Source organism: Ursus americanus, chromosome 4 (assembly GCF_024610735.1).
Source record: "Ursus americanus isolate L20-20 chromosome 4, mUrsAme1.1.p, whole genome shotgun sequence".
NCBI classification, from domain to species: Eukaryota; Metazoa; Chordata; class Mammalia; order Carnivora; family Ursidae; genus Ursus; species Ursus americanus.
The window spans coordinates 54,301,420-54,317,285 of record NC_142130.1 but is presented as its reverse complement, the minus strand read 5'-3'; the positions used below and the strand labels follow the sequence as shown (position 1 = coordinate 54,317,285).

General features: G+C 39.0%; 1 protein-coding gene across 7 annotated transcripts in view; it reads left to right on the top strand.

The window, feature by feature from the left end:
* CMSS1 (cms1 ribosomal small subunit homolog) overlaps positions 1 to 15,866 on the top strand; it is a 384,053-nt gene that overhangs the window by 328,838 nt on the left and 39,349 nt on the right. Inside the window, exon 2 of one of the 7 annotated variants that reach the window (XM_087861698.1) lies at positions 939 to 1,091. The exons of the other annotated variants lie outside the window; for them this stretch is intronic. The gene's annotated coding sequence lies outside the window, so the exon portion shown is untranslated. The remainder of the gene's footprint in view (positions 1 to 938; positions 1,092 to 15,866) is intronic. 7 annotated transcript variants of the gene reach the window in all.

Below are 15,866 nucleotides of genomic sequence, written 5' to 3'. Positions count from 1 at the left end.
TGTTTTGAATAAGAAATCACAACAGTACTGCTGCAAACACAGGAATTCTGAAATTTTTTATTGTATTTGTCCCCACCAAATAAGAAAAACATTTGTGTGTTTCCTTGAAAACTATATAAAATGCACCATCTACTGTGTTTCTACAAAAAAAAAAAAATGGGAACCTAGTTATCTGCTTATAGTTTTACATTTTTGATGATTGGAAGGATTTTCCACTGACTAGTTTTTGGTTTCATCCATCCCGATCCTGGTTTCTTCTCCAGTGCCCACATAGTTCTTGGGAAGGGTGCTACAGGTGTGTTTGTGTCATGATCTACAGCCTCTGGCCCTGCACACTTTGTCAGGGTGTCTGGTGAGTTGGCACAGGGTAGTAGGAGTATTCCTGGGAGCATTCCTACACTAGGACAGCTAGCAGTAATTTAACTGTGGACTATATGATTGTGAACCATATAATATTGCATTAAACTCAAAACTAAATGCTTGTCCAACCAACTTCTCTAACTGGATCCCCAGAATGTTCACTTCCACTTCAACACCACTCACTACGGGATATGTGAAAGAGGTGAATTCTGAGTAGAAATACACAGTGGTACACTTATTTTAACCACAATATATCTTTCTTTTGCAAATTTTCTTAGAAAAATTAACTGTATGATCCATTGCCAAGGGCCTTCCCAGGGCCTAGAAGGGTTTCATGAAAGCAAGTGCTTTGAAGCTTGAAATTGCTGGGAAATTGGACTTCCAATACTTCTCATAAAGAAGATGAAGGCAGGGTTTGAAAGAAAGAGGAAATATGTGCAACTTTTTAATTTTGCTTGCTCTCTTTGCTTTGGGTTGAAAAGGGACAGTATACTTGACCCCTTTACTGGAAGAAGAATTCAACCAGTTCCAACTGGTGGTATATTTTTTTTTCTTTTTTATTTTTATTTTTTTTTCAGTATACCCTGAGGAAGTAGGGGATGAGACTACCCCGTCTTCTTGTCTCCACTCCACAGGCCCTATCATCCACTGGGACTAATTAGCATAGGTCTGGCTTACCCTCCTCAAATGCCAGCAGTTCTAGAGAAACCTGGGAGCTGGAGCCAGTCTGGGTAGGTTGGATCCCATACTTTTCTTTTAATACTTTCTTAATGGAAATCACAGAACTAGCATCCTTAATTTCAAAAAAGCAGTTTTCTCTTTTGGAACCAAAAAACATCACAGGCTAAAGAAACAACTAATTTATTCAACCTACAGTGATATGAGATGATCTCATTTTATATGTTAAAAGGTTTCAGATGAAATAATTTTTTGGCTCAGAAAGTACAGATTTACAGCATTTGGTTAACAAGGTATTTTAAATATTTCTCATGGGTTTTTGTTACATAAGAGTCACATACCTTTAGGGGCACCTGGGTGGCTCAGTCGTTAAGTGTCTGCCTTTGGCTCAGGGCGTGATCCCGGAGTTCTGGGATCAAGCCCCACGTCAGGCTCCTCCACGGGAAGCCTGTTTCTTCCTCTCCCACTCCCCCTGCTTGTGTTCCCTCTCTCACTGGCAATCTCTCTCTCTGTCAAATAAATAAATAAATAAATAAATAAATAAATAAATAAATAAATAAATAAATAAATAAATAAATCTTAAAAAAAAAAAGTCACATACCTTTAAAAATATGTTATTTTCAACTATATTGCTTAAATACAGACTGTACTTTTCAGTTATCAGATTCTGAGAATTGGAGGAATACAGAATTGAGAATTTTTTTTATTTTTAAAAATTTATTGTGATAAAATATACATAAAATCAAGCATTTTAAACATTTTAAGTATTAGATTTTGGTGACATGAAGTACATTCACATTGTTGTGCAATCATCACAACTATCCACTTTCAGAACTTTTTCATTCTCTGTTCTGTAACTCTGTACCCATCAATAATTCATTATTTCACCCTCCCTCCCAGCCCCTGGTAGCCACTGTTTTACTTTCTGTGTCTATGAATTTGACTACTCTAGGAACCTCATATTAGTGGAATCACACAACATTGGTCCTTTTGTGTCTGGTTTATTTCACTTAGCATAATGGCTTCAAGGTTCATCTACGCTGTAGCATGTACCAGAATTTCATTCTTTTTAAAGGCCATATAATATTCCACTATATACCACATTTTGTTTATCCATTCACCCATTGATAGATATTTGGGTAATTTCCACCTTTTGGCTGTTGTGAATAATGCTGCTATGAAAATGGGTGTACAAATATCTATTTGAGTCCCTGCTTTCAGTTCTTCTGGATATATGCCCAGAAGAGGAATTGTTTATCAAATAATAATTCTATATTTGAATTTGGGAAGAAGCACCATACTGTTTCCCACAGAAGCTGCGCCATTTTACATTCCCACAAAGAGTACACAAGGGTTCCAATTTCTCCACATCCTCGCCAACACTTGCTTTTGTTTTTGATAGTAGCCATCCTTTTTTTAAATTATTATTATAATATTTTTTATTATATTATGTTAGTCACCATACAGTACATCCCTGGTTTGTGATGTAAAGTTCCATGATTCATTAGTTTCATATAACATCCAGTGCACCATGCAATACATGCCCTCCTTACTACCCATCACCAGTCTGTCCCATTCCCCCACCCCCCCTCCCCTCTGAAGCCCTCAGTTTCTTTCTCAGAGGCCATAGTCTCTCATGCTCCATTCCCCCTTCTGATTACCCCCCTTTCTTTATCCCTTTCTTCCCCTACTGATCTTCCTACTTCTTATTTTCCATAGATGAGAGAAATCATATGATAATTGTCTTTCTCTGCTTGACTTATCTCACTTAGCATTATCTCCTCCAGTGCCGTCCATTTGCAGCAAATGTTGAGAAATCGTTCTTTTTGATGGCTGAGTAATATTCCATTGTATATATGGACCACAACTTCTTAATCCAGTCATCTGTTGAAGGGCATCTCGGCTCCTTCCACGATTTAGCTATTGTGGACAGCTGCTATGAACATTGGGGTGCATATGGCCCTTCTCTTCACTACGTCTGTATCTTTGGGGTAAATACCCAGTCGTGCAATGGCTGGATCATAGGGTAGCTCAATTTTTAACTTTTTAAGGGATCTCCACACTGTTTTCCAGAGTGGCTGTACCAACTTGCATTCCCACCAACAATGTAAGAGGGATCCCCTTTCTCCACATCCTCTCCAACAATTGTTGTTTCCTGCCTTGTCAATTTTTGCCATTCTAACTGGTGTAAGGTGGTATCTCAATGTGGTTTTGATTTGAATTTCCCCGATGGCTAATGATTTTGAACATTTTTTCATGTGTCTGTTAGCCATTTGTATGTCATCATTGGAAAAGTGTCTGTTCATATCTTCTGCCCATTTTATGATTTATTTGTTTCTTGGTGTATTGAGTTTGAGAAGTTCTTTGTAGATCTTGGATACCAGTCTTTTATCTGTAGTGTCACTTGTGAATATCTTCTCCCATTCTGTGGGCTGCCTCTTAGTTTTTTTGACTGTTTCCTTGGCTGTGAAGAAGCTTTTTATCTTGATGAAGTCCCACAAGTTCATTTTTTCTTTTGTTTCTCTTGTCTTTGGAGATGTGTCATGAAAAAAGTTGCTGTGGCCGATGTCAAAGAGGTTGCTGCCTATGTTCTCCTCTAGGATTTTGATGGATTCCTGTCTCACATCGAGGTCTTTCATCCATTTGGAGTTTATTTTTGTGTGTGGTGTGAGAGAGTGGTCAAGTTTCATTCTTTTGCATGTAGCTGTCCAATTTTCCCAGCACCATTTATTGAAGAGACTGTCTTTTTTCCACTGGATGTTTTTTCCTGCTTTATCAAAGATTAGTTGGTCAAAGAGCCGAGGGTCCATTTCTGAGTTCTCTATTCTGTTCCATTGGTCTATGTGTCTGTTTTTGTGCCAGTACCACGCTGTCCTTATGATCACAGCTTTTTAGTATAGTTTGAAATCTGGCATTGTGATGCCCCCAGCTTTGTTTTTCCTTTTCAACACTTCCTTGGCAATTCGTGGCCTTTTCTGCTTCCACATAAATTTAAGGGCTGTTTGTTCCAGTTCTTTGAAAATTGTCATTGGTATTTTGATCGGGATAGCATTGAAAGTGTAGATTGCTCTGGGTAGCATAGACATTTTAACTATGTTAATTCTTCCAATCCATGAGCATGGAATATTTTTCCATCTTTTTGTGTCTTCTTCAATATTGGTCTTTCAAGAGTGATTTGTAGTTTCTAGAATATAGTTCCTTTACGTCTCTGGTTAAGTTAATTCCAAGGCGACGTATGATTTTTGGTGCTTTTGTAAATGGGATGGATTCCCTAATTTCTCTTTCTTCAGTCTCATTGTTCGTGTATAGAAATGCAACTGATTCCTGAGCATTGATTGGTATCCCGCCACATTACTGAATTGCTCTATAACTTCTAATAGTTTAGGGGTGGATTCTTTTGGGTTTTCCATATAGAGTATCATGTCATCTGCGAAGAGAGACAGTTTGACTTCTTCTTTGCCGATTTGAATACCTTTGATCCCTTTTTGTTGTCTGATTGCTGTTGCAAGGACTTCTAGTACTATGTTGAATAATAATGGCAAGAGTGGGCATCCTTGTCGTGTTCCTGATCTTAAGGGAAAGGCTTCCAGCTTTTCCCATTGAGAATGATATTTGCTGTAGGCTTTTCATAGATGGTTTTTATGAGATTGAGGAATGTACCCTTTATCCCTACACTCTGAAGGGTTTTAATCAGGAAAGGATGCTGTATTTTGTCAAATACTTTTTCTGCATCTATTGAGAGGATCATATGATTTCTGGCTTTTTCTTGCTGATATGATCTGTCACACTGATAGATTTGCAAAAGTTGAACTACCCTTGCATCCCAGGGATGGTCATGATGGATAATCCTTTTAATGTACTGTTGGATCCTATTAGCCAGGATCTTGTTGAGAATTTTGGCGTCCATATTCATGAGGGAAATCAGTCTGTAATTCTCCTTTTTGATGGGGTGTTTGCCTGGTTTGGGGATCAAGGTAATATTGGCCTCATAGAATGAGTTTCGTAGTTTTCCTTTTGTTTCTATTTTTTGAAACAGCTTCAGAAGAATAGGTATTATTTCTTCTTTGAATGTGTGGTAGAATTCCCCGGGGAATCCATCAGGCCCTGGAGTCTTGTTTTTCAGAAGGTTTTTTTTTTTTTTTAAAGATTTTATTTATTTATTCGACAGGATAGAGACCGCCAGCGAGAGAGGGAACACAAGCAGGGGGAGTGGGAGAGGAAGAAGCAAGCTCACAGCGGAGGAGCCTGATGTGGGGCTCGATCCCGTAACGCGAGGATCACGCCCTGAGCCGAAGGCAGACGCTTAACCGCTGTGCCACCCTGGCACCCCTTTCAGAAGGTTTTTAATCACTGCTTCATTCTCTTCATAATTAATTGGTCTGTTTAAAAAATCAATTTCTTCCTGTTTCAGTCTTGGTAGTTTATAGGTTTCCAGGAAGGCATCCATCTCTTCCAGGTTGTTTAATTTATTGGCATAAAGCTGTTGATAAAAGTTTCTAATGATCCTTCCTATTTCATTGGTGTTGGTTGTGACCTCTCCCTTTTCATTCATAATTTTATTAATTTGGGTCCTTTCTCTATTCTTTTGGATAAGCCTTACCGGTAGCTTATCTATCTTATTTATTCTTTCAAAGAACCAGCTTCTAGTTCTGTTGATCTGCTCCACTGTGCTCCTGGTTTCTAATTCATTGATCTCTGCTCTAATCTTGATCAACTGCTTTCTCGTGCTTGGATTAGGCCTGTTCTTCTGTTGCTGTTCCAGCTTCTTGAGGTGAGAATATAAAAACTGCATTTTAGATTTTTCTATTCTCATTTGATTGAGGCTTGGATGGCTATGTATTTTCCCTTTAGGACTGCCTTTGCAGTGTCCCATCAGTTTTGGACCGTTGTGTTTTCATTCTCGTTGGTCTCCATAAATTGTTTAAATTGATTTTTAATTTCCTGGTTTATCGAATCATTCTTGAGCAGGATGGTTCTTAGTTTCCAAGTGTTTGAGTTTCTTCCAAATTTTTCCTTGTGGTTGAGTTCCAATTTCAAAGCATTGTGGTCTGAGAATATGCAGGGAATAATTTCATAATACTTTTGGTATCGGTTGAGACCTGTTTTGTGACCCAGAGCATGGTCTATTCTTGAGAATGTTCCATGCGCATTAGAATAGAATGAGTATTCTTTGGTTCTGGGGTGTAGTGTTCTATATATATCTATGAGGTACAACTCATCTAGTATGGCATTCAAAGCTCTTGTTTCTTTGTTGATTTTCTGCTTAGGTGATCTATCTATTGCTGATAGTGGAGTGTTGAGGTCCCCTACTACTAATGTATTTTTATCTATATGTCTCTTTATTCTGGTTAAGAGTTGGCTTGTGTATCTTGCTACTCCCCTGTTGGGGGCATATATATTTATAATTGTCATATCCACTTGTTGGATACATACTTTAAGAATAATATAGTGCCCTTCTGTATCTCTAACCATAGTCTTTAGTTTAAAATCCAATCTGTCTGATATGATTGCTACCCTACCTTTCTTTTGAGGTCCATTGGCATGAAAGATGGTATTCCGTCCCTTTACTTTCAGTCTGGATGTATCTTTAGGTTCAAAATGAGTCTCTTGTAGACAGCAAATGGATGGGTCATGTCTTTTTATCCAATCTGCAACCCTGTGGCATCTTATGGGAGCATTTAGGCCATTTACATTGAGACTGATTATTGAGAGATATGATTTTAATGATGCCATGTTGCCTGTAAAGTCTTTGTTTCTATAGATTGTGACACTGTGTTCTGTATCACTCTTGGGGCCTTTTTACTTTTATAGAACCCCCCTTAATATCTCCTGTAGGGCTGGTTTCGTGGTTATGAAATTGGTCAGTGACTGGCGATTCTGTAAGGTCTTTATCTCTCCATCAATTCTGAATGACAGCCTTGCTGGATAAAGGATCCTTGGCTGCATGTTTTTCTCTGAAAGAGCTTTAAAAATGCCCCCCCAACCCTTTCTCTCATTACAGGTCTGTGTTGACAGGTCTGACGTAATTCTGATACCTTTGCCTTGGTACGTGAGAAATTTCTTTGCCCTGGCCGCTTTCAATACTATATCCTTGGATCTAATATTTGCGAATTGCATTATGATGTGACGTGGCGTATGTTTGTCGTGGTTGAGCTTGGGAGGGGTCCTCTCTGCCTCTTGGACACGAATGCTTGTTTCCTTTGCTAGATTAGGGAAGTTTTCAGCTACAATTTGTTCAAATATCTCTTCTAGACCTCTGTTTTTCTCCATCCCCTTGGGGATGCCAATGATTCTGACATTGGAACGTTTCATTGAGTCAGTAATCTCCCGTAACCTACATTCTTGAGATTGGATATTTTTGAGCCAAGTTTCTGTTTTAGCTTTCTCTTCTACTAACCCATCCTCCAATTCGCCGATTTGTTCTTCTGCCTCATTCACCCTGGCCGTCAGAGCATCTAGTTTTGACTGCATTTGATTCATAGTATTTTTTTATTTCTGCCAGATTGCTCTCACTTCTGCCCTTAGAGATTCTATATTCTCGATAATATTTTCGTTAATATTTTTTTCAAGTCTACACATCATTTTGACCATTGTTACTCTGAACTCCATTTCTGATAATTTGGTTATATCCATATCCATTAGTTCCGTGGCAGAGGCCACAGACTCATTGTCTTTTCTTTGCTGGGGGGAATTTGTCCTTCTTGTCATTATGATGAGGAGAGGTTGCGGGGTTGTCCAGAGCCCAAATTATTGACCGGGGCCCAGGCCGTGCGCCCTCATTTTATAGGGACCTTAGGGATGTGGGCTTCTTGATTTTTCAGCCTGCCTTCTGGGGGAGGGGCCTGCCACACTGATACTCAGGCAACCCTGTTTGGGTAGAGTCTCCGCGTCCCCTGCGAGGGGGGATGGGGATGGGCACACTGTGAGCCGGTATTTCCAGGCTTTTGTTTTCTGGCGGCTTTCCCTGGCGGTTTGCTGTACCTCTTCTGAGAGTCAGAGCAGCAGTGGCCGAATCCTAGCCTCTGTCTCAGAACAGAGGGATTGCAGTCCGCTCTCCACTGGGCTCTTCTGGCCACTTTAACTCTTTTTCTGCTGGTGCTCCTAAGCCCTGCAGCGTCCTGGGTTGTGCACCCCACACGCGGCGTCCCAGCACTCACTTCCAGGGCCGGCGTGTCTCTGTCCTTTGTGTTTCTTACACCGCCAGCCACCTGCCGCCAGCCGCCCCCGCGCGCTCCGGAGCTCCCGGTCTCCATCTGGTTGCGCGCGTTCCCAGGCTCACCGGTCTCAGTCCGCTGTCTCGTGGGTGCCGGTCCGCGAGTCCGCCCACTCCCTTGTGCATGTGGCTACCACTTCCCAGTGCCCCAACACGGTGGCTCCCTCCCCCTTCCGTTTATCTTCTGATATCTGTTCGCAGATTCACAGCTCCCCGCTTTGTACCTCAATACTCATTGCTGGAAATGTTCATTTGTAGAGATCCAGATGTATCTTCCTGCGTCTCAGGCTGATTCTGTGGGTGTTCAGGCTGGTCTGGTACCTATCCAGCTCGACTCAGGGGACCAGCTGAAAAAGGGGACCCCTACTCCTCCACCATCTTAACTCCCCAATGAGAATTTTTTTAAAGCATTATTGGAGTTTTAAATATATCGGGGCTTGATCCTGACATTTATTTATTTGCATTTTATCCATTTTATCTTAACGTGATTTTTAAAGTTAATAAAAGAAGATTTGTATAAGTGGTTTAATGTTTTATGTGGAGAAAAAAAATATTGCTTTTATAATGAAAATATAAATGAAGCAGTAGGTATGGGGGGAGTGCTTTTTATTTTTAATCAACACCGGGCTAAGTACTTGGATCGCATGGGTACCCTTACCATGTTTATGGTTCCCCAGAGAGAATGCCTAACCTATGTGCAATACCTGTACACACTATATGGAAGGATACAATTATATGCTGATTTACAAGATAAGTGTAGAAGTGTTGGCGACAATAGGAAGGAGGAGGGCTGTGTCATCAGCCAAGGCTTCCCTGAAAGATCCCAGATGAAGATGGATTGGAGGATGTTAAGAGAAAGGAGCCTCCATGGATAGAAGCCAATATATGAAATTTCATAGGACTAAAGGTGGCTTTGATTGGGAAAGAAATTCCCCAGGTGGGGTTGCCAGATTTAGCAAATAAAAATGCATGCCACCTCATTAAATTCAAATTTCAGATAAACAATGAATAACTTTAATACTGTATAGAAATCTCCCATGCAATATATGGGACATACTTAGACTAACAAATTTTTTGATAATTTTTGTTTTTTTTTTTTAATTTAATCTGGTAAGCTTACCTGGGGAGCTTTTATTTTTGAAGACTCCTTCATGGCCTCCCTGGGTTGAATTTCTAAATTCTGCATTTCTCTGAACCCAGCTGCCTTCTTGGCTATCCTAGTCAGAACAGCAGTGACAGGGATATCCCAGCAGCAGGATGGTACTCTAGTCTGGTCCACAGCCAACCACACACCTGTTGGCTTTTCCAGCATAATAATTTTGGGCTTCCTGAAGAAAAGGATGGATTTCCTTTAAACACTTTTTTAATTAAACTTTTTCATTATGAAACCATTTTAGATTCATATGCAATTTTAGGAAACAATATACAGAGAGATCACATATATCCTTTACCCAGATTCCCCCAATGGTAACAACTTTGCAAAACTGTATGTGTATGTAAATGGTAACAAGAACATTGAGATTGGTACAGTTAGGAAACCGAACATTTCCATCCTCATAAGAATCCTTCTTGTTGCCCTTTTTGTAGCCACACCCACTTCCCCCTAACTGTACTCCCCTCTTAACTCCTTGAGACCACTGTTTTCTCCATTTCTCTGATTTTGTCATTTCAAGAATGATGTATAAATGGAATCACACAGTATGTAACCTTTTGGGATTGGCTTTTTTCAGTAAGAATAATTCTCTGGAAATTTATCTAGGTTGTTGTGTGTATTAATAGTTTATTCCTTTTTATTGCTGATTAGTATTCTATAGTATGTCTAACCATTCACCTATTGAATGACATCTGAGTTTTTTCCAGCTTTTGACTATTATAAATAATAAATAAAGCTACTATAAACATTTCTGGACAGTTTGTTGTACAAACTTAAGTTTTTGTTTCTCTGGAATAAATGCCCAGGAGTGCAATTGTTGTGTTGTATAGTAGTTGTATGTTTAAATGTTCTAAGGAACTGCCAAACTTCTTTCCTTTTGTGGAATGGAAGTGGCTGTACCATCTTCCATTCTCACTTGCAGTGAATGAAAATCCAGTTTCTCTGCATCCTCACCAGCATTTGGTGTTGACACTATTTTTAATGCTAGCCATTGATAGATTTGTACTGATATCTTGTAACTTTAATTAGTATTTCCCAAGGGGCTAATGATATGGAACATATTTTCATATACTTACTTTTCAGTGAATGTCTGTTCATATCTTTTGCCATTTCCTAATTCACTTTTCTAGTTTTTTAGTGTCCAATTTTGAGAATTCTTTATATTGTTTAGTAACTGGTCTGTCCTTTGTTAGATAAGTGGTTTGCAAATATTTCTCTCTCTGTGTAGCTTGTCTTTTTTTTTTTTTTTTTGCATCCTCTTAACAGGATCTTTGCAAAGCAGAAGTTTTCAATTTTGATAAAGCCTAACTTATCAATTATTCTTTTTATTGATTATACTTTTAGTTGCAAAATTAAGAACTTTGCCTAACCCTAGAGCCTAAAGCTTTTCTCCTTCTTTTTCTAAAGGTTTCAGAGTTTTACATTTTACATTTATGCTTATGATCCTTTTGAGGTGAGTTTGTATAAGGTCTAAAACTTGGGTAAGGGTTAATTTTTCTGCCTATGGATTTTTTCCCTATTTGTTGAAAAGGTTATTTTTCTTCCATTGAATTGCCTTTGTTAAAAATCAGTTGGGTGTATTTGTGTGGGTCTTTCTCTTGGTCTGCATTCTATTCCATTCGTTTATGTCTGTTCCTATTCCAATACCACACAATCTTAATTATTGTAGCTATATAATAAGTCTTGAAATCATTTTAACTATTCTAGTTCCTTTCCCATTCTACATAAATTTTAGAATAATCTGTATATATCTACAGAAAAATCTTGCTGGGATTTTGATAGAAATTATGTTAAACCTGTATGTCAATTTGGGGAAAACTGGCATCTTTACCATGGTTAGCCTTCCAATCTATGAAGATGATATGTCTCCTTGTTTATTTAGGTCTTCTTTGATTTCTTTCATCAGTGTTTTATAGTCTTCAGCATGAAAGTCTTGTACATGTTTTGTTAAATTTACACCTAAGTATTTTAGGGTTTTTTTTTTTTTAGCAATTGTAAATGGTATTGTATTTTTACTTTTTGTGTTCATATGTTCATATTTTGTGTTCATATTACACTGATTAAAAGTTCTAGCTCTATGTTGAATAATTCTGGTTAGAGCAGACATACATGCCTTGTTCCCAATCAGGGAGAAAGCATTCAGTCTTTCATTATTAAGTATAATATTTGTTTTAAGTTTTTTATACATACTATTTATCAGTTTCTTTTAAATTTGTTATTTTATGTCCTAGAATATGATCTATCTTGGGGCACCTGGGTGGCTCAGTCATTAAGCATCTGCCTTCGGCTCAGGGTGTGATCCCAGAGTCCTGGGATTGAGCCCCACATCAGGCTCCTCTGCTGGGAGCTTGCTTCTTCCTCTCCCACTCCCCCTGCTTGTGTTCCCTCGCTCGCTGGCTGTTTCTCTCTCTGTGTCAAATAAAGAAAATCTTTTAAAAAAAATAGAATATGATCTATCTTAGGATATGCTCCATAACATTTTTTTTTAAGATTTTATTTATTCATTTGAGAGAGAGAGAGCCAGCGTGAGAGGAAACACAAGCAGGGGGAGTAGGAGAGGAAGAAGCAGGCTCCCAGCAGAAGAGCCTGATGCAGGGCTTGATCCCAGAACACCGGGATCATGCCCTAAGCTGAAGGCAGATGCTTAACGACTGAGCCACCCAGGCGCCCCATGTTCCATAACATTTAAAAAGAATGTGTATTCTGTTGAGTGGAGTGTTGAGTGTAAATGTTGACCAGATCCTATTGGTTAATGGTTATCACTTAGTTCTTCTATATCGTTGCTGATTTTCTGTCTAGTCATTCTCAGTTCTTGTGAGAGGACTGTTGAACTTTGCAACTGAACTGTACTTTTGTCTGTTTCTTCTTTCATTTCTGTCAGTTTTTGCTTCATTTTGTAGCTCTGTTGTTTTGTGCATACACATTAAGGATCGCTGTGTCTTCTTGACAGAACCACCCTTTTATCATTATATAATGTCCTCTTTCTCTGGTAATTTTCTTTACTCTGAAGTCATTTATCTGATATTAATATAGCCACTCTGCTTTCTTTTTATCAATATTTGTATGTTGGGGCACCTGAGTGGCTCAGTCAGTTAAGCATCTGCCTTCAGCTCAGGTCATGATCCCAGGGTACTGGGATCGAGCCCAACATCGGGCTCCCTGCTCAGTGGGGAGCTTGCTTCTCCCTCTCCCTCTGCCCCTCTCCCCTGCTTGTGCTCTCTCTCACTTTCTCTCTCAAATAAATAAATAAAATCTTTTTAAAAATATATATCTGGGGCACCTGGGTGGCTCAGTTAGTTAAGTGTCTGCCTTCAGCTCAGGTCATGATCCCAGGGTCCTAGGATTGAGCCCCGGTCGACCTCTCTGCTCAGTGGAAAGCCTGCTTCTCCCTCTCCCTCTGCCTGCCCTTCTGCCTACCCCTCTGCTTGCTGCTTCACCTGCTTATATCCTCTCTCTGTCAAATAAATAAATAAAATCTTTAAAAATATATATTTGTTCATTAAATTTTTTCCATCATTTTGCTTTCAACTTGTTATGTTGTTATATTTGAGGTAAGTTTCTGGTAAATAGCATATAGTTAGGTCATGTTTTCTAATCTACTCTGTCAATCTCTGTCTTTACATTTGCATTTTTAGGCCGTTTACATTAATGTAATTTTTGATAGGTAAGGGTTTAACTCTACCATTTTATTCTGTTTTTTTCTGTTTGCTGTTTTTAATTTCTCTATTTTCTCTTTCTTGCCTTCCTGTAGGTTATTTGAACATTTTTAGAATTCTATTTTGATTTATCTTAGTGCTTGTGAGTGTACTCCTTTGTGTAGCCTTTTAAGTGGTTGCTAAAACGACTAGGGTAGGTGTGGCCTTTTTACCACTGAGCAATATGGAAAGTGATGACTCTCTACTAATCCTTCTCTAACACCATCCTAGTGGCGAGGGAGAGGTGGACTTCATTATTGCCCAGAGGAGATGGAATTCAAGGCTTACCATGTGGTCTCTATTGATACTGCATTGGTGGTGGTAGTGATAGGAGGAAGGAACAGGGGTTTGTTATTACCCTTAAGGGATGAAAATCCTTTTTGGTGTTCAATCACAGCTTGCTCATCTCTGATACCACCCTGGTAGGAGGTGGAGGAGTTGGGGTGCCTCATTACAGCCTGGCAAGTGTGGCAGTCTAGGCTCCCTACTCAGCCTTTGCTAATGGGGGCAAGGCTGCAGTTTTTTAGTGTTTGGAGTCAAAGAGTTTTTATCTAAACATTTTCAGTCTTGCTAGGTGGCGTCTTTCCTGGTCATTTTGTTAAACAGAACAGATGTTTGTTGGGGCTTTTTTTTGTCTGCTCCCATTGGCATTTCCAAGTTATGGCTTCTTCAACCCCAAGCCTGAGATAATGAGGCAAAAAGAAAACCCAGGGAGTTAACTGCTATTATATTGTCCCTTATACCCCAAAGTCCCAAAGTGCCTTCTTCTCTCTACCTTTCAGAGACTGCCTATATTTTTTTATATATAAGGTCCAGGATTCTTAGCTGTACTTAGTAGGAGAAATATGAAAAAATACTACTACTACTACTACTGCTGCTACTAATAGTACCTTTCTGGAAGCAGAAATTCTATAAATACTTTTAATGCCAACATAATCAATTAAAAGCTCTATTAATCTCCTACCTGCTTTATTCCATGGGTAGAATCCATTTTTTTTCACGCTATACAGTTAAAAGTATATGTCTTAATCAGAGTTCCCTAGAAAAACAGAACTGATAGGAGATACATAGATCTATATCTATATCTATCCAAATATAAAAGAGGGAGTTGGGGTGCATATGGCCCTTCTCTTCACTATGTCTGTATCTTCGGGGTAAATACCCAGTCGTGCAATGGCTGGATCATAGGGTAGCTCAATTTTTAACTTTTTAAGGGACCTCCACACTGGTTTCCAAAGTGGCTGTACCAACTTGCATTCCCACCAACAATGTAAGAGGGATCCCCTTTCTCCACATCCTCTCCAACATTTGTTGTTTCCTGCCTTGTCCATTTTTGCCATTCTAACTGGCGTAAGGTAGTATCTCAATGTGGTTTTGATTTGAATTTCCCTGATGGCTAATGATTTTGAACATTTTTTCATGTGTCTGTTAGCCATTTGTATGTCTTCGTTGGAAATTGTCTGTTCATATCTCCTGCCCATTTTTTGATTTGTTTATTTGTTTCTTGTGTATTGAGTTTGAGTTCTTTGTAGATCTTGGATACCAGTCTTTTATCTGTAGTGTCATTTGCAAATATCTTCTCCCATTCTGTGGGCTACCTCTTAGTTTTTTTGACTGTTTCCTTGGCTGTACAGAAGCTTTTTATCTTGATGAAGTTGAGTTTTTCTTTTGTTTCTCTTGCCTTTGGAGATGTGTCATGAAAAAAGTTGCTGTGGCCGATGTCAAAGAGGTTGCTGCCTATGTTCTTCTCTAGGATTTTGATGGATTCCTGTCTCACATCGAGGTCTTTCATCCATTTGGAGTTTATCTTTGTGTATGGTGTGAGAGAGTGGTCAAGTTTCATTCTTTTGCATGTAGCTGTCCAATTTTCCCAGTACCATTTATTGAAGAGACTGTCTTTTTTCCACTGGATGTTTTTTCCTGCTTTGTTGAAGATTAGTTTCCCAAAGAGGCGAGGGTCCATTTCTGGGTTCTCTATTCTGTTCCATTGGTCTATGTGTCTGTTTTTGTGCCAGTACCATGCTGTCTTTATGATCACATCTTTGTAGTACAGCTCAAAATCGGGCATTGTGATGCCCCCAGCTTTGTTTTTCCTTTTCAACAATTCCTTGGCAATTCAGGGCCTTTTCTGGTTCCACACAAATTTAAGGGCTGTTTGTTCCCGTTCTTTGAAAAATGTCATTGGTATTTTGATCAGGATGGCATTGAAAGTGTAGATTGCTCTGGGTAGCATGGACATTTTAACTATGTTAATTCTTCCGATCAATGAGCATGGAATATTTTTCCATCTTTTTGTGTCTTCCTCAATGTCTTTCAAGAGTGATTTATAGTTTCTAGAATATAGGTCCTTTACGTCTCTGGTTAAGTTAATTCCAAGGCAACATATGGTGTTTGGTGCTATTGTAAATGGGATGGATTCCCTAATTTCTCTTTCTTCAGTCTCATTGTTCATGTATAGAAATGCAACTGATTTCTGATTTTGTATTCCGCCACATTACTGAATTGCTCTATAACTTCTAGTAGTTTGGGGGTGTTCATAGCAGCATTGTCCACAATAGCTAAATTGTGGAAGGAGCCGAGATGCCCTTCAACAGATGACTGGATTAAGAAGTTGCGGTCCATATATACAATGGAATATTACTCAGCCATCAAAAAGAACGATTTCTCAACATTTGCTGCAACATGGACAGGACTGGAGGAGATAATGCTAAGCAAAATAAGTCAAGCAGAGAAAGACAATTATGATATGATTTCTCTCATCTATGGA